Raw genomic sequence first — 27978 nt, 5'->3', positions numbered from 1 at the left:
TTAATTTTTTAAAAATTTGAGTTCCAAATTCTTTCCTTCCCTCTCTCCCAGTGCAAATTTTGGCATCAATGTTCATTAGGAAAATTGGTCTGTTGTTTTCTTTCTCTGTTTTTGCTCTCCGTGGTTTAGGTATCAAAACCATATTTGTATCATTGGTAGGTCTCCTTTATTTTTCAAGTAGTTTGTATAGTATTAGAATAAACAGTTTTTTAAATGTTTGGTAGAATTCACTTGTAAATCCATCTGGTTCTGTGGATTTTCTTCTTAGGGAACTCATTTATGGCTTGTTCAATTTTTTTTCTAAGATAGAGTTATTTAAATGTTCTATTTCCTCTACCATTAATCTGGACAATTTGTATTTTTGTAAACATTCACCCATTTCACTTAGATTGTCAGTTTTATTGACATATAATTGGTCAAAATAGCTCCCAATAAGCTTTAATGCTGATAATTTCATTTTCTTCTTTTTTTTTTTTAATCAAAGGAATTCAGTATGATAACCAATTGTTTACCTACTTTATTGTTTGTTTGGCTTTTTTTTTGGCTAGGCAATGAGGTTAAGTGAATTGCCCAGGATCACACAGCTAGTAAGTGTTATGTGTCTGAGGCTGAATTTGAACTGAGGTCCTCTGAATCCAGGGCTGGTGCTCTATCCACTGTGCCACCTAGATGCCCCCTTAATTGGTTTTTTTTTTCATAAAATTTATTAGTATCTCCTTTGATTTTTAGGATTTCTCTTTTGGTGTTTAATTGAGAATGTTTAACTTGTTATTTTTCTTTTTAAAATATATTTTTATTTATTTTATTAAATATTTCCTAATTACATGTAAAAACAATTTTTAACATTCATTTTTAAAAATTTTCAGTTCCGAATTCTCATCTTCTCTTTTCCCTCTCCCTCCTTCAGAAGGCAAGCAGTTAGACATCAATTATACATGTGAAGTCCTGCAAAACATATTTCCACATTAACTATATTGCCAAAGAAAATTAATCTGTTCTTTTTCTAGTTTTTTAGTTGCATGTCCAATTCATTGATCTGCTCTTTCTCTCCTTCATTGACATAAGCATTTAGAGGCATAAATTTTCCCCTAAGTACTGCTTTGGCTACATCCCACAAATTTTGGTATGTTTTTTTTATTGTTGCTATTATGCTTAATGAAATTATTGATTGTTTCTATGATTTGCTCTTTGACCCACTCCTTTAGGGTTAGATTATTTTCCAATTAATTGTTAATCTCTGCTTCCCAAGCTCTTTATTGAATGTACTTTTATTGCATTATGGTCAGAAAAGGGTGCATCTAATATTTCTGCTTTTCTCCATTTATTTGTGAGGTTTTTCTGCCCTAATAGATGGTTAAGTTTTGTGAACATGCCATGTATAGCTGAGAAAAAAGGTTACTTCTTTCTTTTCCTAATTCAGTTTTCTCCAGAGGTCTATCATATCTAACTTTTCTAAAATTTTATTCATCTTTTTAACTTTTTTTTAATTTTATGGTTAGATTTAGCTAGTTCTGAGAGAAGTAAATTGAGGTCCCCCACTAGTATAGCTTTACTTCTAATGGTTTTTCACTACACATATGCCATAATTTGTTTAAGCATTTCCTAAGTGATGAGAATCCCCTTAGTTTTCAGTTCTTTGCTACAAGTGTTGCTATCAATATTTTCATATTTATGGGTTCTTTTCTTCTTTCTTTTATTTTTTTTGAATGTAAACCTATTAATGTTATTACTGCGTCAAAGGTACATATTGTTTAGTGATTTTTCAGTTATAATTCTAAATTACTTTCCAAAATTAGTATATGTACAAATTGATAGACCCATTAACAATATATTAGTATACCTGTTCTCCCACATCCCTTTTAATAAATGTTCCTTTCTTCTTGTTGTCCACTTCCAATTTTTAATTAACTCATTTTGTTGAAGAAAATTTTCATGATATAGAGGCTTCTGTATAATTTACAAATCTTTGGCCTCTTAATTCTTTCTCTTGAACTATGTTTTTTCAATGTATTTCTCCCCATCCTCACATTATCACACCTTTATATCAAAGTCATTAAGTATCAGAATATATATTAATCGATATGGAGGGACTTAAAAAGTGATTCATAGAATTTCTTTACCCCTTTATTCTCAACAACTGATGCTGGTGCATAAGTTGCAATTCTTTTCAAGATTATTACTGAAAAAGTAATGTTTAAATAGGCCATGAAATAATATTTCTTGCAGCCTTTTGGTGTATGATAAAACTCACTTCACCAACTTCTTTCTTTTCCTTTTAAAGAAGTACCTATGAGTGATCCTACCATTTATCTGTAATTTCCTTCTTTCTTGTGGTTTTGTTTATAGCAAAACATGTCAAGATGGATATAATTTGGTTCCTCTAGCAATGTGCCCATTTAGTCATTTGACAAAGATCTCATTTTTAGGGTTAAATTGAGGCTTGTAAATAGTCCAAAAACTATGTAATTCTTAGCATTTTCCGCTCTCTTTCCTGTCTCTCTATCACCATCATTGCAAAATTGAAAGGGGGATGCATAGGATTGAGGGCTATTTTAATTTTTCTTTGCTTTACGAGCTTCCATAGCAAAAAACAAAAACAAAAACCAAAACCCTGTCTACTAGCCAGTAACTATTGACCTGTATGCTTATTTTGCCATTTATACAAAATTTTTCAGTTATTTTTACTAGAATTGAAGGCAAACCTGATGAGAGCATTTACTAATACACTTTTATAAGCAATGATCTACAATGGATCACATCTTTCCCACTGTAATATTAGGACAGGCTTAATGAGGGCTTAATTCTTAGGGGATGTTTAGATTTGCCCTTCCTGTTAGGTGATATGGAGAATGTACAACATCGCACAATTCAGCACTTAGAGGTTTAGTGAGTTTATTTTCAGCCCAGAAAGATTGTTACTCCAGTGCTGTGTGATGACAAGGAATTTCTGATTGGTGACAGTCAGAATTGAGTTCACATACAAATGAATTAATATATATTCTGTAGTTAAGTAGAATAGAACTCTTTTTCATGTCTTTCCTACTTTTTTTTTTTTGGTTTTGTTCTATTTTAGTAGAAGGGCTGGTGATTTATGGGAGTTTTAGTTGCTACTTTGCTGATGTTGTTGTTTCAATTAATTCTTAGTTTTTAGGATTCTCTAAGAAGACAATTGTGTTATCTGAAAAATGTAATCATTTTGCTTCCTCTTTGCCCATGCTTATTCTCTTAACTTCTTTGTCTTATAGGAAGTATTTCTAGAACAATATAAAATAATAGTCATAAAAAAAATCACTGCTTTGCACTGATCTTGTTGAAACATTCTCTAACATTTCTCTATTACATACAATGCTGACTTTATTTTAGATGGATACTATTTGTTATATTAGGAAAAGGTCTATTTATTCATATACTTCCTATACATTTTAACATTTTTAGTGGAAATTATTTTTGTATTTGCAAAAGCTTTTCCTGCATCTAGTGATATAATCATATAGCTTTAAATTATTTTAGTTATTAACATGATCTGTTGTGTTTGCAATTTTTCTAATGTTGAACCAAATCTATATCCCTGATATAAACCCAACCTGTTCTTGACATGTAATGGTTTAATATGTTGTGGTAACCTTTTTGTTTATATTTTGTTCAGTATTTTTGCATCAACAATCATTAGGGATATTGGTCTATAGTTTTCCTTCCATGCTTTGTCTCTCTGTGATTTTGGTATTAAGAATATATTTTTCTCATAAAAGAAGTGTGGTATTGTGGTATGATGACTTCTTTTACCATTTTTGCTCATAATTTATGTAATATTGTAATTATTTATTCTTTGAATGTTTGATAGAATTCATGTGTAAATCTATCTTATCCTTAATTCTTTTTGGAGTTCCTATATGGTTCCTTCAAGTTCTTTTCCTGAAATTAGATTTTTAAATTTCTCTATTTCTTGTCCTATTAATCTTGGTATTTTATTATTTTATAAATAATCATCCACTTAATTTAAGCTATCACTTTTGTTGGCATTTATTTGGGCAAAATATTTTCTAATGATTATGTCCTCTTCCTTTTTTTTAATACTGTTTTTTATTTTTCGTATTGGTAATTTGTTCCTTTTCTTTCTTTAAATCAGATTAGCTAATGATTTATCCATTTACTGTAATTTGGTTTAAACCATGTTTAGTTTGCCTAGTGTGAAGCCCACAGCTTTCTCTTGCTCTATGTAGTTATGGTAATGTCCTCTGATTGGTACCTTCACCTTTAAAACTGGGAAGACTGAGCTGTCACTCCCTTTCCACCATCTTTTTGGCAGCTCTTCTTAGTGACTCCTGTCTCCTGCATCCAGCGTGCACACCATGAACTGAACTGGTGAGAGGGAAAGGATTCCCTTTTCCTATTCTTCCTCTTTCACCCTGGCTCATAGAAATGGGCCTGGTAATATTTGTTTCTATTTTATTTGTCCTCAGTTTCAGCTGCTGAAAGGAAAGAAGATTTTGAGCCATGGAGACCTTGGAGCCAGAATTGCAAGTGAGCTGGTGTAGCAGCCAGCTATGTCAGTATGGAAACCCTGAGAAACCAGGGTGCCTGAGACTTAAGTCTGAGGAGGGTTTTGGACTTGGATCTGGGAATGTGATCTTTAGGAACTGAGCTAAGCTATGTAATTCTCTTGTCCTCTCCAGAGATTGAGGTGATACAAAGAGAATGGGGAATTATGCTTCCCATGTGTTGGGGGGAGTATGTTTGTATATTTGTGATTATACCTTTGGAAGTAAGTATTCCTTTTGTAAAAGCTCTATTGTGTTACATTGCTTTAAAAAAATTCCTAGTGTTTTGTTTCAATTTTGTTGATCTCATCTTTGAGTTTCATAATTCTGTTTTAATGATTGCTTAGTTTTAAAAAAAAAATTGTTACTTAGGGGGTAGAGCCAAGATGGTGGAGTAAAAGCAGTGACTTGCTTGAGCTCTCCGCCAAACACCTTCAAATACCTGTAAAAAATGGCTCTAAACAAATTCTAGAGCAGCAGAACCCACAAAAAGACAGAGTGAAACAAATTTCCAGCCCAAGACAATCTGGATGGTTGATTGGACAGGTCAGTTGTGATGGGCTGGAAGAGGAGCACAGTTCACAGTGGGACATGCAGGCAAAGACCAGGCCTCAGTGAACCTGGAACAGGAATCAGGGGACTGAATCCCAGGCAGCTATGGCAGTTTCCAGACCTCTCAATCCATAAACACCAAAGACATCTTAGAAGATCAGTAGGAAAGTTGGACCTTGGTGAGAGAGGATTTCAGTCTGGCCCCAGTCCTGGCACAGCCCCAGGGTGGCAGCTGCTTCCAGAGCTCTCGGCCCATAGATGGAGGGGGGATCGAGTGGCTGATCAGAAGGGAACTGCAGGGATCTCTTTACTGGTGCTGAGGCAGGATTCTCTTGCTTTGCCCGTGCTTGGTGGCAGTCCTGGGGTGGGGAGGAGTGCTGGCATGGTGGAGCTTGTAGTGGCACTGAAGAGTGAATCCTCCTCACAGGTCCAAGGCAGAAAAGAGTGCTTGTGGTCACTAATAGACCAGAGCACAGGCCAGGAAAGGAGTAAACACCTTTCCTTTGATCATACCATCTTGGAAGAACTGAAAATTTACAGGTCCCTAGAAGTATCTCTGAAAACAGCTGCGCAAAACCCCTGAAGCTTGGGACAATACATTCTCCACACTGGAAGCAGACCACTACCTTAACAAAGAGTTTAATAGTCAAGTAGTTGCCTGGAAACATGAACAAACAGCACAAAAAGTCAGAACATAGAATCTTACTTTGGTGACAAAGAAGATCAAAACATCCAACCACAAGAAGACAACAAAGTCAAAGGTCCTACATCCAAAGCCTCCAAGAAAAATATGAATTGGTCCCAGGCCATGGAAGAGCTCAAAAAGTATTTTGAGAAGAAAGTAAAAGAAGTAAAGGAAAAACTGGGAAGAGAAATGAGAATGATGCAAGAAACCTATGAAAAACTAGTCAACAGCTTGCTAAAGGAGACCCAAAAAATACTGAAGAAAATAATACCTTAAAAAATAGACTAATCCAAATGGCAAAAGAGGTTCAAAAAAGGCAATGAGGAGAAGAATACCTTAAGAAATAGAACGGGACACATGGAAAAGGAAGTCCAAAAGCTCACTGAAGAAAATTAAAATGGATCAAATGGAAGCTAATGACTTTATGAGAAATCAAGAAACTATAAAACAAAGAATGAAAAAATAGAAGACAATGTGAAATATCTCATTGGAAAAACAACTGATCTGGAAAATAGATCCAGGAGAGAGAATTTAAAAATTATTAGACTGGGGCAGCCAGGTGGCCCAGAGGATAGTGCACCAGCTTTGGAGTCAGGAGCACCTGAGTTCAAATCCAGCCTCAGACACATAACATTCACTAGCTGTGTGACTCTGGGCAAGTCAATTAACCCAAATTGCCTCACATTAAAAAAAAATTGGACTACCTGAAAGTCATGCTAAAAAAAAAAAGAGCCTAGACATCATCTTTCAAGAAATTATCAAGGAAAACTGCCCTGATATTCTAGAACCAGAGGGTAAAATAGAAATGGAAAGAATCCACTGATCACCTCCTGAAAAAGATCCCCAGAGGAAAACTCCTAGGAATATTGTAGTCATTTTTTCCCTCAAGTGGTCTCATTTTATTTATAAAAATGTTTTTAGATTCTTTTTTAAGCTCTTGCTTCATCTCTTCTAGGAATTCTGGTTGAGTTTGGTCCAAGCTGAGGTTTTTTGTTTTTTTGTTTTTTTTTTTGCTTTGGAATAATTCTCTGAGCTCTACAAGTGCCTAGTCTGTGTTTGGGTCTGTTCAAGAGTAGACTGCTGCTGGATTCAGCCCTTATCAGCCAAATATAGAAAGCACTATTAGTTCAGAATGGCAGAATTGTAGGCTCCTCTTTGTTCTGGGATTCTTGCATTGGTTTCTCCTCTTCATCTGGGCTGGATGCTGTAAATGAGTCCCTGCTCTGGACTTAGGGTGCACTGCTGCTAGTTTCTGAGCTTCCTCCTTTCTTTGTACCCAGGTTCTCTCTTCCTGGGAACACCACTCACCAGTACAGGTCCCCTTCTCAGTCTGCATTGGATCTGTTAGCCAGAACTGGGTAATGGGTGACACAGCTTCCAGTTCACATTTGTCCCTGTCAGAGTTACCTGTTATAGGTCTGGGGGATGCCCTATAAAGGTCTGGGACCTCCTTTTGCCCTAACGCAGTCTCTTACTGGAGTACTCTTGTGCACCATGCTTTTAGGGATGGGGTCCATCCCTAGTATCTGCAGAACCTCCCTGTCTTCCCAGCTGAGGCTAGACAAATGATTCATGGTGACTTTTTTTTTCTGGATTTCCCCATCAGGATTCAGTCTGATGCATTTTCTAGATATTTCTTGGAGGAATTTGTAGAGGAAAACCTCACTGTACTGCTTCCTACCACTCTGCCATCTTGACTCTACCTACTGTAATCTGTTCTTCAATACAACTTGCTACCAAAGTGATTTTCCTAAACTGCAGCTTTGATATCGCCCTCTTGCTGTAATAAACTCCATAGGCTCCCTATTGCCATCAGTATAGAATATAAACTCCTTTGCTTGGTTTTTAAAGCCCTGCACAACCTGGCTCCAATCAGTCTTTCCAGCCTCATTACATATTACTCTCTTATCTACTCTACTGTCCAGTCAAATGACTTTCTTGCTGTTCCTCACACATTATACTCTCACTTTCCATCTTTTGTCCTCCATGTCTGGAATGTACTCCTTCCTCACCACCGTGTAAAACCCTTATGAGAATAAGTCCTTTAAATTGCTCTAAGATTATTGTATAAAGGAGAATGCTCAGTTATTCTCCATCTACCCTGGGAACGAGGAAGAAATAAATTAAACTAGATGGATCTCTTTGCTGTGTAGAAAGGTCTCTGTGCAGGGCTGAGACAGGAAGGAGGTTTAAAAAAATTATGAGTGAAGTTGTTGTTTATAACTGTCCTTCCTTAGAAGGATAGCTTACTTTATACTCAAAAGAAACTACTAAACTTTAGCAGCCTTAAAAAATGTGTTCTTCTTGCATAGCACAGAGATTGTATAGTCTTTTAACATTATTGCTTTTGCTTCTCTTCTTCCATAGTTTATTTTACTTGTGTGTACTTGGATTCCCAATTAGTTACTCTCTCTTATATGTCTTTAGTGAGATTTGCTACAATGGGGTCAAAGGTTTTTTTTTTTCTGCCAATTATTTCTGCTGTGCAGGTTATAAATTCTGCACTCACAATTCTTATTTAACTCTTAAACCATTTGGGAATATCCTGTTGTGGTTCCATAGTCTCGGGAATCCATAAGGTCCTCTATCTAATCAGCTGTTGACTTATGTGTCTTTGTTTTGCAATATTTATTCATAGATGTTTGTACTTGTTTAGTTGATTAGGAGGCCATCTTCCTTTCTGTTATGAATATCTTCTCTAGTGGTTTATCTGTTTGTGCTCAAAGTCTTTACTTAAGTTTTCTTTCTCCTGAGATATTTGCTAACCAGTCTTTTTTCCTTATATTACCCTATTGCTCACTTTTTGATTCCTTACTTTTTGATGGTAGTTTCCCCAAATACTGGACTTCAAAGTTGTCTCAGCCTCCTCCCAAGCAGGGATATTCACTTTTCACTGGCCTTAGTCACTACTCTTAGTCTCTGCCTCAAATTATTTCTGAATGGACAGAACTGCCCGATAGTGGATACCAGTCACCTTCTCATTTTTTTTCAGGTCTAGTGGAATCCCATATATACACTGACTCCTTGTCCCTGTTCCCTCTTTTCCCTCTGTTGTTTTTTTTTTTCCTGGCTTGCAGCACAGTGTATTGCCATGTTGCTGGCCCAGGTAGAATAAGCTTCTGGATTTTGGCTTCTTATAGCATGTGGAGGTGAGTAGAATTAAATTCTGTTGTAAGGTCTCGGGTGGATCTGTCCAGCCCTACCAGATTATGGTACCTGGTAGGGGAGGCGTGCTGAATGAATGTGTTGGGGATTAAGTACTATCCTTCTTTACTGTTAGTTCACTGGGTCGTTACTTCATTTGGATTGTTGATGCCTTAGATCATGGAGACAGATGAAATTGCTTTATCTCTGGAATAATTCCTATTTTGGAGAGGTCTGAGAAGTTGAAGGGATAGGAGAAAGTGTCTAGTCATCCATCTTGTTGGTCACACGACCCTTTTGACCTATTTTCTAGGCTAGTTGTTTTTGATAGTAAATACTAGTAGTTCTTTCTATTTTTTCAATCTTTTGACTTTTATTTTTTGTTGTCTCATGCAGTTACTGTGTTCTTCTTTCTACATTCTATTTCTTATGGTGTATACTGCTTGAGTAAAGTTTTTCCATGTTCTTTTCTAAGCTTTATTTTTTTTTCCAATTTTTTTCCTCAAAAGCTGTAATTCCATTTTTTAAAAATCACTGGTTTTATTTCTTCTGGATACTCTTGTAGTACCTGTCATCATGTCATTTTTTTCTCTATCACTTTGTTCATACTTATGGAGTTATTCTCTTTTTTTCTTAGTTTGCCTGTTGGGCAACTCTTGATCCGTAGTATTTCTTTACTGTGTTTGGTGTTTTCTTTTGTTTACTTATATTCCCAGACTCATTTTTTGGATTGGAATGTTGTACCAGGGCTAGGCAAAGAGGTTGCTCTTTGTCACTTTTAAATGCATTGTATCAGCTCAGTTTGGTTCTTTCCCCTGTATAATTTGGATGCCAGTGTTCTGGATGGGATGTCTGGCAATATGTCCCACCCTCAAACTGAATCCCTGACTTCTGTCTCAGTCTTTTGGTGCTGTACTTTGTAGCTGCTGGGTTGGGCCTGCCTGTGTATCTCTCTCTTTGCACAGTTCCTGATCAGGAGTTGGTTTCATACTTTGCTGATGGATGTTGGCCCAAGATCAGAAGATCTTAGTCCTGCAAGCTGGAGATCAGGGTGATCTTAGTCCTCCTGCAAGGCCCCTGGCATAGGTACCAGTTATTGAGCTACCTCTGTCTCCTGCTATCACACCTCTTCCTCTAAAGAATGGATAAATGAGTCCTGTTCCTTTTATAGTGACCTGTCCCTGCCTTCTGTTCTGATTACCTAAAGCCAGAACCTGGCTCTAGCCCTCAATTATGGAAAATTGTTCTGACTTACAAGCACCCTTGGAGCTTCTTCATTCAGAGTGCCTACTGGCTTTAGGTGCACTTACAAGAGCTTCAGCTGGCTTTGCCATCCTTCTTCTGGCCCATTCACCAGTACTTACACTGACTTCCTAGGCTAGTCCCTCTCCCAGAACTTGTAGATGAATTTACCAGGGCAAGCTCTTTTTCAGAGCCTTCAAGCTTTACATCAGCTTGCTGGAGCTTTTGCTGAATTCTGGTAGTTTATTTGTACAGTTCTGGAGTGGATAAAGGATCTTACTTGTGTTTTTCTTTAGGTTTCTTTATCATTACTGTGTGTGAGGTCTTTTTTAAAATATTTGATGTGGTATTCTAGTATATCTTCACTGCTTTGCAAACTTTCATGTTGTCAACCTTAACAATCCTTTTCCATGCTATTGCTAAGTAAACTAAAAAAAATTAAATATTACATCATTTACACGTACTTCATTTTGTTCTAACTCCAAGCTTAAACCAACACACCAGCTTGAGTCATATATGGCACAGAACACTCTAATTACAACCATTACACATACAAAGTTAAGTTACTATATATTTCAATTAGGACTCAATTGCATAAAATTTTGTGAAGTTTAGAGAGAACTATCATAAATTTGTTAGAGCATTTCCTCTAGATGTGTGTTTTCATCAATCATGGGACAGTAAGGAGTAAAGTATCCCCAAACCTCACCTCTCATTCACTCATCTCCGTCTTCAACCCTACCTCATCTGTGTCCCATTCCACCTCTTCTCACCTCTTGTATTGTGATCTCTGGATTTCTCATTACCCAGGGAACAAAGCTGCTTTTCTCCTGGATGTCTTTCTCTCCCACTCCTTCCATCTACTCTCCCTCACTGAGACCTGGATTTTCCCAGATCATATTGTATCCCTGGACATCTTCTTTACCACCAACTATACCTACATTCACACTGCCCAATACACTCCTTGTTTCCCACAGTTGCTTCCAGACTGATACTATAATCAAGTAATCTCTCTCCTTTGAAGCTCACTTATTTAAAATTTTCTACCCTATTGAATTGTCACCCTATAGTGACAATTGTGTATTGACTGCTAGGTTGAGTTCAGAACCTGGCTTACCATCTTCTTCTCCCCAATTTCTGTTCTTATACTAGGGGACTTCAACATCTATGTTGATGCTCTCTTAATTTCCTAACTTCCCAATTCTTCAATCTGCCTAAATTCTCTTATCTTCGCCAGACACAGGAATGGTCACACCCTGGATTTCACCATTCTCAGAAGGGTTCTATCTCTTTATTCAAAAATACTCTCATTCATCTATCTGACTACTCAGAGATTGGAGCAGAGGTAGATTCCCAAACAGGATAAGCAAAATGATAAGGAAGGATTAGGAAGAAAAATTAATTTTTAAAGGTTTGTCTAGGGTTGGCCTTGTCCAAAGTTAAAGTAGCAGGTATGCTACCTACTTATGGATCCATTTAACTACAACAACTGGCACTTAGTTCAGGAATACCACATACAGTGAGGCATAAAAAGCCCTGCCAACTAAAGAAAGTTGGTACTTTGGAGGGTTAGTGGAATTGCTTCTGCCCTGATGACCTAGCATTGCTGCCATGGTGAGTGGGGGTGCAGAGGGGAACAGCATTTATTTTAGTACTGATTTTATTTTAATGTGTTTTAACATTTAACTAGTAATTGAATCATTTTACTCTCACATCATAATTAACTTTCTTTTTATTAAATTTTATGTTCCATGAGTGTTTCATTGCAAAAGACAGACTTTGCTCCCAAGGAGCTCATAGTCTAATGGAGGAAACAACATGTAATCAACTCTGTACAAAGATTTATGAAGGATAAAATAGAGATAATGAACAGAGGGAAGGTATTTAGGTAGTATTTAATGTTCAGGAAGATCAGGAAAGTCTTCTTGTAGAAGAGGAGATTTTTAGCTGGGATTTGAAGGAAACCACAGAAACAAGAAGATGAGGAGGGAAAGAATTCCAGGCATGGTGTACAGTCAGTTAAAATGAACAGAGTCAGAAAATGAACTGTATTGTGTGAGGAACAAGGTGTGTAGGAGATTAGGTTATGAATGACTTTGAATATCAAATGGAGGATTTTGTATTTGATCCTGGAGGTGAAAGGGAGACACTAGATTTTATTGAGGAAGGTGACTTGGCCAGACCTGCGTTTTAGGAAAATCACTTTGACAGTTGAGTGGAGAATGGATTGGAGCGAGGAGAGACTCGTGTCAGAGAGACCAAACATTTGGCCAATGCAGTAGTCTAGGTATGAGGCAATGAGTGCCTTAATCAAAGTGTTGGCAGGGTATTCAGGAAAAAAGGGGACTATATGAGAGATATTATGAAGGTAAATCAACAGGATTGGCAACAGATTGGGTACGAGGAGCAAAAGTGAAGAGTCAACTATAGGATGACAACTAGGATATGAGCTTGGGTTATGTGGAAGATGGCAGCATTCACAGTATTAGGAAAGATAGGAAGGGGGGAGGGATTGGGAAGAAGAAGATAATGAGTTCAGTTTTAGACATGTTGAGTTTAAGATGTTTATGGGACAGCAAATTCATAATGTCAAATAGTTGGAGATGTGAGTTTAGAGTTTAGGAGGGATGTTAGGGCTGGAAATAGACCTGAAAATCATCAAAATAAAGGTGGAAATTGATCCCATGGGAGCTTATGAGATCATCAAGCAAAATAATATGAGGCAAAAAGACCCAGGACTGAACCCTGGGGGACATTCACTTGGTTAAAGATCCAGCAAAGGAAACTGAGAAAGGGTGGTCTGACATATAGGAAGAGAATCAGGAGAGAGCAATGTCATGAAAACCTAGAAAGAATTTGCATTTAAAACAGTTCTGAGGTACCTCATCACATCTATTGTATTGTTGATGACCCTCTTCTCCTTGATATTCCCTTCTCTCTAGGTTCAATGAAGTCACTGCAGACATTATAGCAAACTTGAGAATTTACGTGCGACAGCAAACCCAAGAACCATAGGAACAATTCCTAAACATTTTTTACGCACATAAAAGTAGATCTAAACAATTACAGAAATATTCATTGTTCTTGGGTAGGCAAAGCCAATATAATAAAAATGACAATTCTACCTAAATTAATTTTCTTATTCAGTGTCATACCTATAAAACTACCAAAGAAGTATTTTATAGGGTTAGAAACAACAATAACAAAATTCATCTAGAGAAAAAAAAAGGACAAGAATATCAAGGGAATTAAAAAAATATGAAGCCACCCATACATTCTTTCCAAATATCTTCCATAAGATACGTGGGGTGGCTCTATGCTAGGGTATTTATGGCCTTTTTGTATATGGTCAGGATGATCTCATTTGTAAGCATAAACCATATAAGCAATACAAGCACAGAGAGGAAAACAGCATGACCAATAAGAAAATTACCACAATTATTACAGTTTTCTTCCATCCCACCCTTGGGGAGGTAAGGGAAGAACTGATGGCATTTGGGGATTAATGGGTGAGCTGGATTTCTGAGCTTAACTTAGTACAGGCCAGCTGAGTCTCTGAATTAGGTTCAGAGACAAATAAACATGGCTTGGGCAGTTTTACAACATATTGAGGGTGACAGAAAATAGAATCAATTAGAGAATGGGATCAGAACAATTTGATGTTCTCAATTTCCCCCCTTTTTGTCAAGGGGGAGACTTATGATCATCAACCCACCCTCCAATGTCCATTTAATTAGCAAATTTCATCTTGGAATACAGATGTTCCATTGCACTTGTCTGGTCTCTGGAACATCTTTTCTTGGGGCGTTCTGGAAAGTGTCTTGTCCTTAGAGGCAACTCTTCAGTAGAATTACTTCTCTGGTTCTAGGTTTCTTCTAGAGACTCCTTAGATGTTTCTGCTAAAATCTTTTACAAAAAAGATCTTAGCACAAGTTTAGTACAGCTTCTTCTTTTTTTTTAGCACCAGGTTTTTTTTTATTTTTTTAAATATAAATTTGTTTATTTTTAGTTTTCAATATTTACTTCCACAAGATTTTGAGTTCCAAATTTTCACCCATCTCACCCCTCCCCCACCCCAAGATGGCATGCATTCTGAATATCCCTTTCCCTAGTCTGTCCTCTCATCTATCTCTCCCGCTTTCTTATCCCTTCTTCTATTTTTGTAGGGCAGAATAGACTTTGTACCCCATTCCCTGTATTCTTATTTCCCAGTAGCATGTGAAAACATTTTTTTAAACATATGGTTTTTAAAACTTTAGGTTTCAAATTTTCTCCCTTCCTCCCTCCCCACCCACCCTCATTGAAAAGGCAAGCAACTCAATATAGGTTATACATGTGCAGTTATGCAAAACACTTCCATAGTAGACATGTTGTGAAAAACTAACGCTATTTCCCTTACTCCTATCCTGCCCTCCCCTTTATTCTATTCTTTCTTTTGACCCTGTCCTCCTCAGAAGTATTTACTTCTGATTACCCCTTTCCCAATCTGCCCTCCTCTCTATCATCCCCTGCTCTCTTGTCCCCTCTCTCCCCTATTTTCCTGTAGGGTAAGACAGATTTCCATACCCAATTGAATGTGTATGTTATTCCTCCTTAAGCCAAATCCTATGAGAATAAGATTCATCATTCCCTCTCACCTTCCCCGTTTCCCCTCCACTGTAAGAGACTTTTCTGTTTTTTTTGTGTGAGATAATTTACCCCATTCTACCTCTCCCTTCTTCTTGAGTATAATCCTCTCTCATCCCTTAATTTTATTCTCCAGATATGACCCCTTAATCTTCAACTCACCCTGTGCCCTCTATCTATCTATCTATCTATTCTATCTATCTATCTATCTATCTATCTATCTATCTATCTATCTATCTATCATATAATTTTTCCTCAACTACCCTAATACTGACAAAGTCTCATGAGTTAAATATCATCTTTCCATGCAGGAATGTAAACAGTTCAATCTTAATAAGTCTCTTATGATTTCTCTTTCCTGTTTACCTCTTCATGTTCCACTTGAGTCTGTATTTGAAAGTCAAATTTTCTATTCAGCTCTGGTCTTTTCATCAGGAATGCTTGAAAGTCCTCTATTTCACTGAATGACCATTTTTTCCCCTGAAGGATTATACTCAGTTTTGCTGGGTAGGTGATTCTTGGTTGTAATCCTATCTCCTTTGCCCTCCGGAATATTATATTCCATGCCCTGCGGTCCCTTAATGTAGAAGCTGCTAAATCTTGTGTTATCCTGATTGTGTTTCCACAGTACTTGAATTGTTTCCTTCTGGCAGCTTGTAATATTTTCTCCTTGACCTGGGAACTCTGGAATTTGGCTACAATATTCCTAGGAGTTTTCCTTTGGGGATCTCTTTCAGGAGGAGATCTGTGGATTCTTTCAATTTCTATTTTGCCCTCTGGTTCTATATCAGGGCAGTTTTCCTTGATAATTTCTTGAAAGATGATGTCTAGGCTCTTTTTTTGATCATGGCTTTCAGATAGTCCAATAATTTTTAAATTCTCTCTCCTGGATCTATTTTCCAGGTCAGTTGTTTTTCCAATGAGATATTTCACATTGTTTTCTAATTTTTCATTCTTTTGGATTTGTTTTACAGTGTCTTGATTTCTCATAAAGTCACTAGTCTTCCAATTGCTCTATTCTAATTTTTAAGGAAGTATTTTCTTCAGTAAGCTTTTGGACTTCCTTTTCCATTTGGCCAATTTTTCTTTTTAGGGCATTTTCTCCTCATTGGCTTTTTGGACCTCTTTTGCCATTTGGGTTAGGCTATTTTTTAAGGTGTTATTTTCTTCAGTATTTTTTTGGGTCTCCTTTAGCAAGCTGTTGACTTGTTTTTCATGATTTTCTTGCATCACTCTCAGTTTTTCCTCTACTTCCCTTACTTGCTTCTCAAAATCCCTTTTGAGCTCTTCCAAGGCCTGGGACTGATTCATATTTTTCTTGGAGGCTTTGGATGTAGGAGCTTTGACTTTGTTGTCTTCTTCTGGTTGTATATTTTGATCTTCTTTTTCACTAAAGTAAGATTCTATGGTCTGACTTTTTTTGCACTGCTTGCTCATGATCCCAGCCAATTACTTGAGTTTTAAACTCCTTGTTAAGGTAAGAGTCTGCTTCCAATGTGGAGAATGTACTGTCCCAAGCTTCAGGGGTTAGTACAGCTGTTTTCAGAGATACTTGTAGAGACCTGTAAATTTTCAGTTCTTCCAAGGTGGTATGATAAGGGGCAAGGTGTTGACTCCTTTCCTGGCCTGTGACCACAAGTACTCTTTTCTGTCCTGTAACTGTGAGGAGTGTTTCCTCAACAGCCACTACAACCTCCACCATGCCAGTGTTCCTCCTCACCCCAGGAACGCCGCCCAGAACTATGACCCAGATCCAAACATGGGCAAAGCAAGAGATTCCTGCCTCAGCACTGGCAAAGAGATCCCTGCAATCCCTGTCTGATCAGCCACTGGATTCCCCCTCAGTCTGTGGGCTGGAAGCTCAGGATGCAGCCACCACCCCGGTGCCTGTGCTCTGCACTCTGGAGACTGGCTCTGAGACCCTGCACTGCTCTCTCAGCACCGCAGAAACAGACTTTTCCCACTGACCTTCTAAGTTGTCTTTGGCATTTGTGGATTGAGGAGTCTGGAAACCTCCACAGCTGCCTGCAATTCAGTCCTCTGAGGCCTGCTCCAGGTTTGCTGTGGCCAGCGTGCCCATATCGCACTAAGCTCAGCTCCCAGCCCTGTATGATATAACTTTCTGATCAATCATCCAGGTTGTCTTGGGCTGGAAATTTGTTTCTGTCTTTTTGTGGGTTCTGCTGCTTCAGAATTTGTTTAGAGCCATTTTTCATGAGTATTTGGAGGGTTTTGGGGGAGAGTTCTAGCCTTAGTACAGCTTCTTAAATTTTCCTTCTTCAATGACTAGTTCATATGGTGAAAACCAGCTCAAACCTTAGAGTTCTGGTCTTAACAATAGAGCTATAAGGGGGAATATCAAAGTAGGAATGCAGAGTTTGCTTGAGGCTTCAGAAAATTTAGGGTGTTTTTTACATGCCTCATTAGAATCATTTACGTTTGATATGCATATGGGATTGTCTGACCTTGTTATTTTCTCCAAAGCTTCCACTCTAATTCTAGTTCCTTTAGGAGGATCAGATACTATTGAGGATTCAGTCCTATATGTGAAAATATAAGTAACAACAGTCTTGCAGGTAGAACCTTTCCATTCCTGGGTTCAATAGTTACACAGATGAATTTACTTATAAGAAGATGACTTTACTCCAATTATAATACAAGACATGGGAGGATATTTAAATAATTCCAAAACAGTGTATATCAATAGTTGTTTATAATAAAACACATTTGTACCACAGGACATGCAGTGCAAACAGATGTTACTTCCACATTAGTAATAAGCTTGAATGAAATTGACTTTTTCATTAATGTAACATAAAATATTCCATGAGTTATATCCCTCTAAGAAAACTGATTGCACTGAAATTCTCTTCCCCAAACCAAACTGAAGATGTTTCTGGTTTCCACTCTATAAATTAATAAATTCATATCTTTTTTTCACAAACTTTTTTATCTTCACCTACTTGTTCCCATATTATAATGAAAGAATGAACTATTTCAGGGTATGCATTAGCAACCTGATGTCAAGCCTGAGTACTAATTTACAAGTTGTTTGGGATATGGAATTACTACACCTTCAAATTTAAGACAGTAAGATCTCACATACTTGCATTGTGCTCATATCTTTTACTGGCCACTTGCTCTGACTATAGAAATTTGCTATAAAAGGAAAAAGCAGGTATATATGATTATGCCAGATAAACTATCCTTAGCTCTGATTTCAGATAAGAGTCACAGTTTGGCAAGGAACCGTGCAATAATAATGACACCTCACAGACAGAAAAGGAACACAGTGGGGAAACTGAGCTGGAGGATCCCACTTTATGCTGATGTCAAGATAGTACTCTTGGCTTTTCCCGGATGCAAACCTCCACCTGTAACAGTTCAGGATCACATTCCCTTTGTGTAGCTTGTGGCATTTCTCTCGAATGGTGAATTACTAACTTAATTCATCAGACATCTGTAGATAAATTTAGACCTCAAAATATAATCAGTTACACTTCCAAGAGTTTTTACCTCAAACGGCAAGTTTTACTAATCACAACTTAGGGCTACATACAATTATTTTTACTCTCATGGAGTTGCAATAAGTAATAAAAATTTACCAGCACTCACATATATGAGATTTCACTTACCATCTTTCACTTATTTTTCTTTTCATCTCAAATTTAAATTTGTCCTGGTGTAAAAACCAATCACTAGAAATAATTTCGATGTTATATATAAACTTGCAAATCCTCAGCAAGCCCAGTTCATTGTTTAGGAGCTCCATGCCCAAACAAACTCTTTTCTCAGAGCGGATGACCTTGCCCACACAGATGGTTTCTAGGAACCTGGTAAGTTTACAAAATAAGGAATCAACAAGAACTCAGAGAAGGGGCTGAGCCTGATGCCCCTGCCTGTGTACCGCAGTTAGTTCCTCTGGACTGATGATAAACCACATACTCTCTGGGAGGCAAGTCCCCTATTTTCAGTCTTAATTTAGTTTTTTTTGCCCTGACTGAATTTCCCCCATATGCTTCTGTGGCTACCCACTTGCCAGGATGTCTTTCAGGGTTACTTTATAGCACCTTGCATTCTGCACTGGTATCTATCAGAGTAGACATGGTTTGTTTATTTTTTGGACCCTATTATATGGTAACTGGCCTATAGCCCTACATCAGAGGCAACTTTGGCTGTCTTCCTAAGGGAGGGGAGTTGGAGTTATCCACCCCATCTACCCTTAGAGCTGTTGTGGGCTGTGCTTTTTGACATGCCTCCCCTGCTCCCAAGGTGGGATAGACTAACCCTGTTGCACACCTTCATACCCCGAGGAGGACTGCTTTGAATGGACAGAACCAGAGGCTTTCACCTCATCCTTTCCTTTCCACATACAGTCATCAATTACTAATTTTAGGTTTTAACATTAAAACAATAACCCCAAATAACTTAGTTAGCCAAATTGTTTTAGATGTAACTTAACTATATTTAGGTGTAACTCTTAACTATAAGAAAAGGTGGAAATACCCAGTTTTCTAAATGGCTATTACAAAACATTGTAAGACAGGGTTAGCAGGGCTGATAAATCAACATAACTGATTAAAAAAAATGTTTCCACTGCTTTTTAGTTTCTTTCAGTTCCTACTTTAAACATCTAGTTATCAAAAGTTACTTGACATAACTGATAGAAAAGTTTACCAATTTAAAACAATATTATGTATTTGAAACTTGAAACAAACCCATTACTGATCAGGTGAATCCAATTCTGTTGAATGCATTCCCAAATTACCTTAAATAGAAAATTGGGCATCTCCTCATCATTGGCATTGTATAATGGTTACATCTAATTAAGGAACTAGTAATCACAGTTAATATTTATAGTGTCTGCCCTTTGCCAGGCATTGTGTTAGGCACTTTATACTCATATGAAGTAAACTGAGGTAAGTTGCTTAAGGTCACGCAGTTAACAAATTTCAGATCTATGTATTTTCTCAATTTGTCTTAGTGCCAAATAGTATAATAAATTCTGACTTACCTTAAGCATCAAATTAGGAGTGACACATTTCACTTAAAATGTGACCAGAATGGATTCAATTATATCTGAATCTATGTTCCAAATGCTATTACACAGAATCTGGGGTTATGAGTTTAATACTGACTATAGCATTATATTTTACACAAATATTACTTATTCCAATCATTTTATATTATGGGGTCCACTATTTCCAGCCAATCCACTTCCAAAGACTGTAAAAGTGGCAATCTGATATTAAGATTTAATCTATCCCAATTATCACACTTAAGAGCATGTTTTAATTTAGTTCAAATCTTGGTTTCACAGTCTTGGAAGGAACCCATAGCTTATCAAATTACCCATAGCTCTCTATGATTTCTTCTTGTGAACAGGAGTCCCATATAATTTAGTCAAGTTTCCAATTTTAACACACGCCCCAATTTAAAAAGTTATTATAAATTAACCAGTGCTTAATTTTAGTTTATAAGACTTCCTGAATTCTAGCTAGATATTCCAATCAAACTCAATTACTTTTTGTTGTTTCCTGATTCTCACAAACCTTTCCCTTTTTTGTGAGCCAGGAAAGGGTTAAGTGCTAGTTCCATTCCAAAGTGTAGTCTCTTCTCTTTCTTTACCTTGAAACTTTCACTTACACAGCCCTCAAACCCATCTTTCTATAATCAGTGAAGTGACCCTCTCAGATCTGAGGGGAAAAGTTTCCCCTTACCCCCCTTTGTGTCTGTCCTTTTATATCCCAGAACCTGGCCACAGTTCAGGAATGTAGATGGAGAAAAAAAGGTTTTTTTAAACTTTTAGGGGTTTAATGAATAAGACACAGAAAGATTTGGCTGCACATGTCATGTTTCTTTCAAATTCTGATCCTACTCAAATAATCTTCACTTCACAGAATATATTTTCTATTTCTCTCTCTCTCTCTCTCTCTCTCTCTCTCTCTCTCTCTCTCTCTCTCTCTCTCTCTCTCTCTCTCTCTCTCTCTCTTCCCCCCCCCCCCTTTCCTGTTCACCCACCCAGGCTGTTACAGTCAGCCAGGGATGGAGGGAGAGAAGGAGAAAGAGACTCTCTTACCATTATACACCTTATTGCTTTCCTGTCTTAATGCTTAACTCACTTCAGCCTGTCTAACTGGCAAACCAGCATTTCTACATATTTTTCCTAACTGAAATTCCTCCAGCAATTTTCTCTTCTCAGCCTCTGAGTCTAGGAACTTGGTAGTGGCTTTTAAAAAAAAAGTGCTGTGAGAAGGGGCTAAGCTACTGACAGTACTTTCTTTCCTTTTTTTCCTCACCCTAATGGAACATAATTCCATCAGAAGAACTCTAGGCCTTCTGGCATATTGAGAGCACCCCCACATTTATGTGATGGTCCAAACAGGGCCACCCCTCCACAGAGGTCATCCACCGATTCCCACCTCTACCCCAACCTATCCCCTACTCCCTTGGCCTTTCTTTGGCATCCTGCCAACATGGCTAATTGTAAGGTCCAGAATTCCCCTGGCCGGGGAACCCTGTACCTCTCCCATAACTGTGAGGTGTTCTTTTGATACCAAAGGAAGAGGCCAAGTATCTCCAGATTGATTATAGGTAGTAATTTAATCAATCATTTTGAATACTTACAAACAGGGGCAATCTTCAGTCTAGGGTGGTGGCCAGATAGTTTAGTGGATCCCTGCTCAAAATACTCCAAATCCTCTTGGTAATTATAGAAAACAGACAAAGGGAGGAGCAGTTAGAGTGTACATTACTACTGATTGGTGGATATTTTTGTTTTTTGCTTAGTAATGAGCTTGGGTGGTAAGCCAATGTTATGCCAAAACATAAGTTTGTGTATTGATCACGTACTGGTCACATATGGGTCATGATATTCTTTTTGTGGCTTTCATAGCTCATAGTATCTAAGTGTTGACTCAGTACTAAACTATGATTTCAGTTATGATTCAGTTATGATCATAAGTTATGATTTATTAACAGGTTACCATGTTCAGGCTTCCACCTTTTACAGAGTTTAAATTTTTATGGCTTTTTATTTATTTTATGGCTTTTCCACAACTGGGACCCCAGTGAACACTATTGGGGAAATTTACCTTTTCTGTTTTTGCTCTCCCTGGTTTAGGTATCAAAATCACATTTGTGTCATAAAAGGAATTTGGTAGCACTCCTTCTTTATCTTTTTTCCCCCAATTGTTTATATATTATTAGAATTATTTGTTTTTTAAATGTTTGGTAGAATTCACTTGTAAATTCATCTGGTCCTGGGGATTTTTTTTTTTCAGGAACCCATTTATGGCTTTTTCAATTGCTTTTTCTAAGATAAGATGATTGTGATATTCTATTTCTTCTCCTATTTATTTGGTCAATTTACATTTTTAAAAACATGCATACATTTCAATTACAGTGTAAGTTTTACTGGCATATAATTGGTCAAAATTTCCCCCTAGTAATTGCTTTAATTTTATCTTCTTTGGTAATGCATTTACCATTACATTTTTGAAATTGGTAATTTGGTGTTCTTTCTTTTTAATGATATTTATCAATATTTTATATATTTTTTTCATATAAAACTAGTTCCTAATTTGTTAGTTCAGTAGTTTTTTTTTAAACTTAATTTCATCAATCTCTTGTTTTCAGAATTTTCATTTTGGTTTTGAATTGGGAATTTAAAATTTTTCTTTTTCTAGTGTTTTTAGTTGCATGCCCAATTCATTGACATACTTTTTCCTCTCTTTTATTGAGGTACACATTTAGATGTATAAATTTTCCCCTAAGGATTGCTTTGGTTGCATCCCACAAATTTTGGCATGTTGTTTCATTGTCATTATCTTTAATGAAATTATTGATTGTTGCCTTGATTTGTTCTTTGAAAAACTCCTTTAGGATTAAATTGTTAATTTCCAATTAAGTTTTATTCTTTGCTTCCATGGTCCCTTATTGAATGTTACTTTCATTGTATTATGGCCTGAAAAGGGTGCATTTAATATTTCTGCTTTTTTGAATTTTTGTGAGGTTTTTATGACCTAATACATAGTTAGTTTTTGTGAAGGTGCCATGTATAGCTGAGGATAAAATATATACTCCTTTCTATTCCCATTTTATTTTCTCCAGAGGTCTATCATACCTAACTTTTCCAAAATTCTATTCATCTGCTTAATTTTTTCCAAAAAAAATATTTTTTGTTAGATTTATCTACCTCTGAGATGGGGAAGTTGAGACTCCCCAGCAGTATAATTTTGATATCTATTTCCTCCTGTAATTCATTTAATTTTTCCTGTAAGAATTTGGATACTATGCCATTTGGTGGTTATGTGGTCACTGCTCTCCTGGTTTGCACTTTGGTCATTATCCAAGAAGGGCCTCTGTTCTATTGCTCTTCTAGTTTGCTTTTAGTATCAATTTTGATATCTAAATTGTGTATCCATTTTGACTTTATGTTGGTATAGGGGTATAGCATTGAATAAATAAATTAATGAGGTTATATTGGTTCATTTTACCAATGGGGAATTAATATTATCTTAAATTTTAGGTCTTTTATTTCTGTAAATCGTTGTTTTTGGTTGTATTTACCCTTGTCTATATCACGGAAGATACACTGTCAAGTATTTTAATCAATCAATCAAAAAACATTTATTAAGCACCCACTACATGCCAGGCACTGTACCAAGTGCTTTTATATTTTCTATAGCTATTTTAAATGAAATTTATCTTTCTATCTCTTTCTGCTGGATTTTATAGATAATATAGAAGTGCTAATTAGGCTCGCTAGGTGGCACAGTGGATGGAATGTTGGTCCTGGAGTCAAGAAGACCTTAGTTCAGATCCAGATACTTACTAGCTGTGTCACACTAGGCAAATCATTTAGCCTCTGTTTTACTTCAGTTTCCTCAGCCATAAGATGGCATGATAACAGCACCTACCTTGCAGGATTGTTGTGACAATCAAATGAGATAATATTTGTAAAGTGCTTAGCACAGTGCCTAGCACATAATATATGATGTAAATGCTTATTCCCTTCCCCTTCCCTTCTCCTGATAATTGTATGGATTTTTTTACATCCTGGAAGTTTGCTGAAATTATTGTTTCAGTTAATTTTTAGTTGTCTCTTTATAACTCTTTAAGTACATGATCATACTATCTGCAAAAAGTGGTTATTTTGCTTCTTTATCTATAGTTATTCCTTCAACTTATTCTTCTTGTTTTAATGTTGTAGCCAACATTCCTAGGACTAGGTCAAATATAAGTGTTGATAATTGACATCCTTGTTTCACTCCTGAATTTATTGGAAAGGATTCTGGTTTTTTCCATTACAAATAATAGTAACTTGGTGTATATGTACACACACACACACACACACACACACACACGTATATACTATTTATCATTTTAAAGAAGGGTCCATTTATTCCTATATTTTCTAGTGTGCATATGTTTTAACAGAAATAGATGTTTATTTTACTAAAAGCTTTTTTCCCTGCTTTTATTGATCTAATTATTTTTATTGATTGTTATTAATATGGTTAATTAAGTTCATAGTTTGTCTACTGTCTACAGCAAACCTATATTTCTGGTATAAATTCAACCAGATTGTTTTGTATAATCTTTGTGAATTTTTTAGCATCTTCATTAGAATTATATTCATAATTTTTGCGTAAATGTTCATTAAAGATATTGCCCTATAGTTTTTTTTCTTTCAACTCTTCCCAGTTTATGTATCAACTATACCTGTGTCATAAAAGGAACTTGGTAGCATGTCTTCTGCTATTTTTGCAAACAATTTATGTTGTGTTGGAATTAATTTGTAATTCCATCTGTTCCTAAAGCTTTTTTCTTTGAAAATTCATTTATGAGTTGTTCAATTTCTTTCTCTACAATTGGGTTGTTTAAAATCTGTTTCTTTTTCTATTAATTTAGGTATTTTATATATATATATATATATATATATATATGTAAACATTCATTTAAGTTGTTGACTTTATTGTCATATAGTGAGGCAAAATAGTTTTTAATAACATCCTTTATTCTTCATTTGTTGTAACTTCCTTTTCATTTTTCACATTGGTAAATTGTTTTTTTTCCCTTTCAATCAAATTAGCTAAAGTTTTATCTATTTGTCCTTTTTTCCCAAACCAGCTCCTAGTTTCATTTATTAATTCAATAGCTTGCTTTAAATTTTGCTTATTTCTTCTTTAATTAGTTTTAAAATTTATTGGTTTTCTAATATTTTTAATTGCATTTCCAATTTATTGATCTATTCTTTCTTTTCCTTTCTTCTTTCCTCTTTCATTATTTCTTTTTCATCTGTTATTTTCAAAAATGAAAAGCGTTAAGAAAGATAAAGCGTGGTTTGGCTGCATCACCCAAATTTCAGAATATTGTCTCATTGTTGCCATTATATTTAGTGAAACTATCTGTAATTTCTATGACTAATTTTTTGATCTAACACTTCTTTTGGATTAAGTTATTTAGTCTCTAGTTGATTTTTAATACTGTTTTCCAGTAGCCCTTTATTTAATATTTTATTGCATTAAACAGTAAAGGATGTTAATAATATTTCTGCTTTTCTGTATTTACATGTGAGGTTTTTATGATCCTAAGATATAATCAACTTTTGTAAGGTGCCATGCACAGTGGAGAAATTTACTTCTATTTAATAATTACTAGTTTATCATAGCTTATTATTTTACTAAAATTCTATTATTTATTTCTTGTTTTTTGTTTGATTAGATTTATCTAGGATAGATAGGAGTAAATCAAGGTCCCCCATTATCATAGTTTTATTGTCTATTTCTCCTTTTAATTAATTTAATTTTCCCTTTAAGTATTTAGAAGTATGCCATTGGGTGCATATTGTAGGTACTGAATTAAATTCATTGTCTTTGTTACCTTTTAGCAAAATATAGTTTGTTTTATCACTTCTAATTAAATATATTTTTGCTGTTACCTTGTCTGAAATCATAATTGCTATGTTTTTTTTTATCTTCAACTCAAGCTTGATAGATTTTGTACCAACTCATTATTTTACTCCTATGTAAGTTTTCCTGTTTTAAGTATGTTTTTTGTAAACAGCATATTGTTGGATTTTGCTTTCTAATCCACTTGGCTAACCTTTTCCATTTTTTGGATTCCACTCACATTCACGGTTATGATAGATCATTGTTTATTTCCTGTCATTCTATTCTTGTACTTTTTCTTCTCTATACTCCTCTGTCCCTGTTTATTTCAAGTTATCATTATTTTTTCCCCTTATAACTTTTTCTTCACTATCCTCTCTCTAAGCTTAAGGTTTGTTTTACTTATGACTAATCCCTCTTTGAAACTACTTTCCTTTGTCTCTTCCTGTTTCTATTTTTCTCTAGAGTTGAATATATTTTTACACTAAACTCTTTGTGTGTGTGTTTGCATTTTGCTCTTTTGACTAGTTTAGATGAAAATGAAGTTCAAGTAATACTCCTCCCACTCCATGTTTATATATAGTTCTACTTACACAATCCAATTACGTATCTTAACATGTTCCACCACCTTTTATCCCATTTCCACTTAATGTATCCTGTCTCCTTTTTTGTTCTTATAACATCTTCAAAACATAAGAAAACTATATCTGTTGTTTCAGAAGACTACCATTATGACACCTTCCAACAATAGGATTCTAAAGGAGCTCTTTTAATGTCTTTCCTCTCTATTACAGAGTAAACAATTAATCCTTATAAAGTCTCTTCTGATTGTTCATTTGTAGTTATCTTTTTATTTTTCTCTTAACTTCTATATTTCTATTAAAATTTTCTTTTTTTTTCAACAGAGATATTTGAAAATCCTCTGTTTCACTGAAGATCCACTTTTTTCCTTGTAGGATAGTACTCAATTTTGCAGTACTAAAATTTGTTATTATTGGTTGTAGATCATTGTCTTTTGCCTTTTGGAATATCTCATTCCATGTTCTCTATTTTTTTAAAAGTGATAGCTGCTAAATCTTGTGCGAACCTGATTGTGTGTCTTTTATATTTGAATTCTTTCTGGCTGCTTGTAGATTTTTTTTCTTTTGTTTCGAAGTTCTGAATTTTGACAATGACATTCCTGAGTGTTTTCATTCTAGGGTTTCTTTCAGGAAGTAATTGGTGAATTCTTTCTATTTTCACATTGCCTCTTTTTCTAATATGTCTGGGCAATTTTATTGTCTTTTTTTAACATGAAATTTAGGTAATCACATGATTCTTAAGTTATTTCTCCTTGATCTGCTTTCCAGGTCAATTATTTTTGATATATCTTACATTTTCATCCATTTTCTCACTCTTTGGATTTTGTTTGAAGAATTCTTATTATCTCCTTGAGTCATTAATATCCACTTGGTCCATTCTGATTTTTTTAGAGAAAGTTTTGTACTTTTTATGTTAAGATTTTGATCCTTTATTCAATTCTCTCCTTTATAACTCATCTCTTTTATATCTTTTAAAAACTTTTGTGTAATTTCTTTAAAGAATTCTAATTGCTCTTGTAAGCAAGCTGTTTTTTCTTTGAGGTTTCGATTATAGGTGTTTTTGAGTTATTCCCTCTTGTGGGTTTGTGCCTGATATAATGCCTGGCATTATAGAAGTCCATTCTTTCTTCCTTTATTTTGCTTATTCATTTGTGTTGCTAAGTCGTCAGGAGTAGAGGTCTAGATCTTCTCCACTCTGGGGACCAAATCAGCTTGAGGACCTTTCCTTTACTCCAGTGGTCTTTCTTTAGGCCTTTCCTTTGCCACAGACACCAAAGTTCTCTTCTGTGATCAACTTGGTTGAACCTCTTTTCTTTGGATGAGGAGAAAATGGAAGGAGAGGCCATTTCTTTAATTTTCAGTTTAAATCCAAGAATGTTCTTTGGTGTTAGAAACTCTAGTGTTCATGACTTTTCCTTATTGACTAAAATCTGTCAGTTTCACTTCAGTCCCTCAGTGGAATTCTTTCTGTTAAGGCAACTGAGGATTAAAAAAAAAGAATCTGTCAATCTGAATAGAGGTTTCTTTTTCTTCACACTGAAGTATTGTCTTTTTTCTATGGTGTAGTTTTTTTTTTAACCTTAACTTTGAATTCTGAGACACTGGCACAAGACTGCTCAGCATAGTGTGCCTGCATCAAAGAAGGGGCTGTGCTCTATGAAAAAAGCTGCAGTAGTTCAAAAGAAACACGAGATGTGCAAAATTTAGAGATATCT

The sequence above is a fragment of the Phascolarctos cinereus genome, unplaced genomic scaffold, assembly GCF_003287225.1.
Source record: "Phascolarctos cinereus isolate Bilbo 61053 unplaced genomic scaffold, phaCin_HiC Scaffold_1;HRSCAF=81, whole genome shotgun sequence".
Lineage (NCBI taxonomy): Eukaryota > Metazoa > Chordata > Mammalia > Diprotodontia > Phascolarctidae > Phascolarctos > Phascolarctos cinereus.
Note: the sequence above shows the minus strand (reverse complement) of the source record.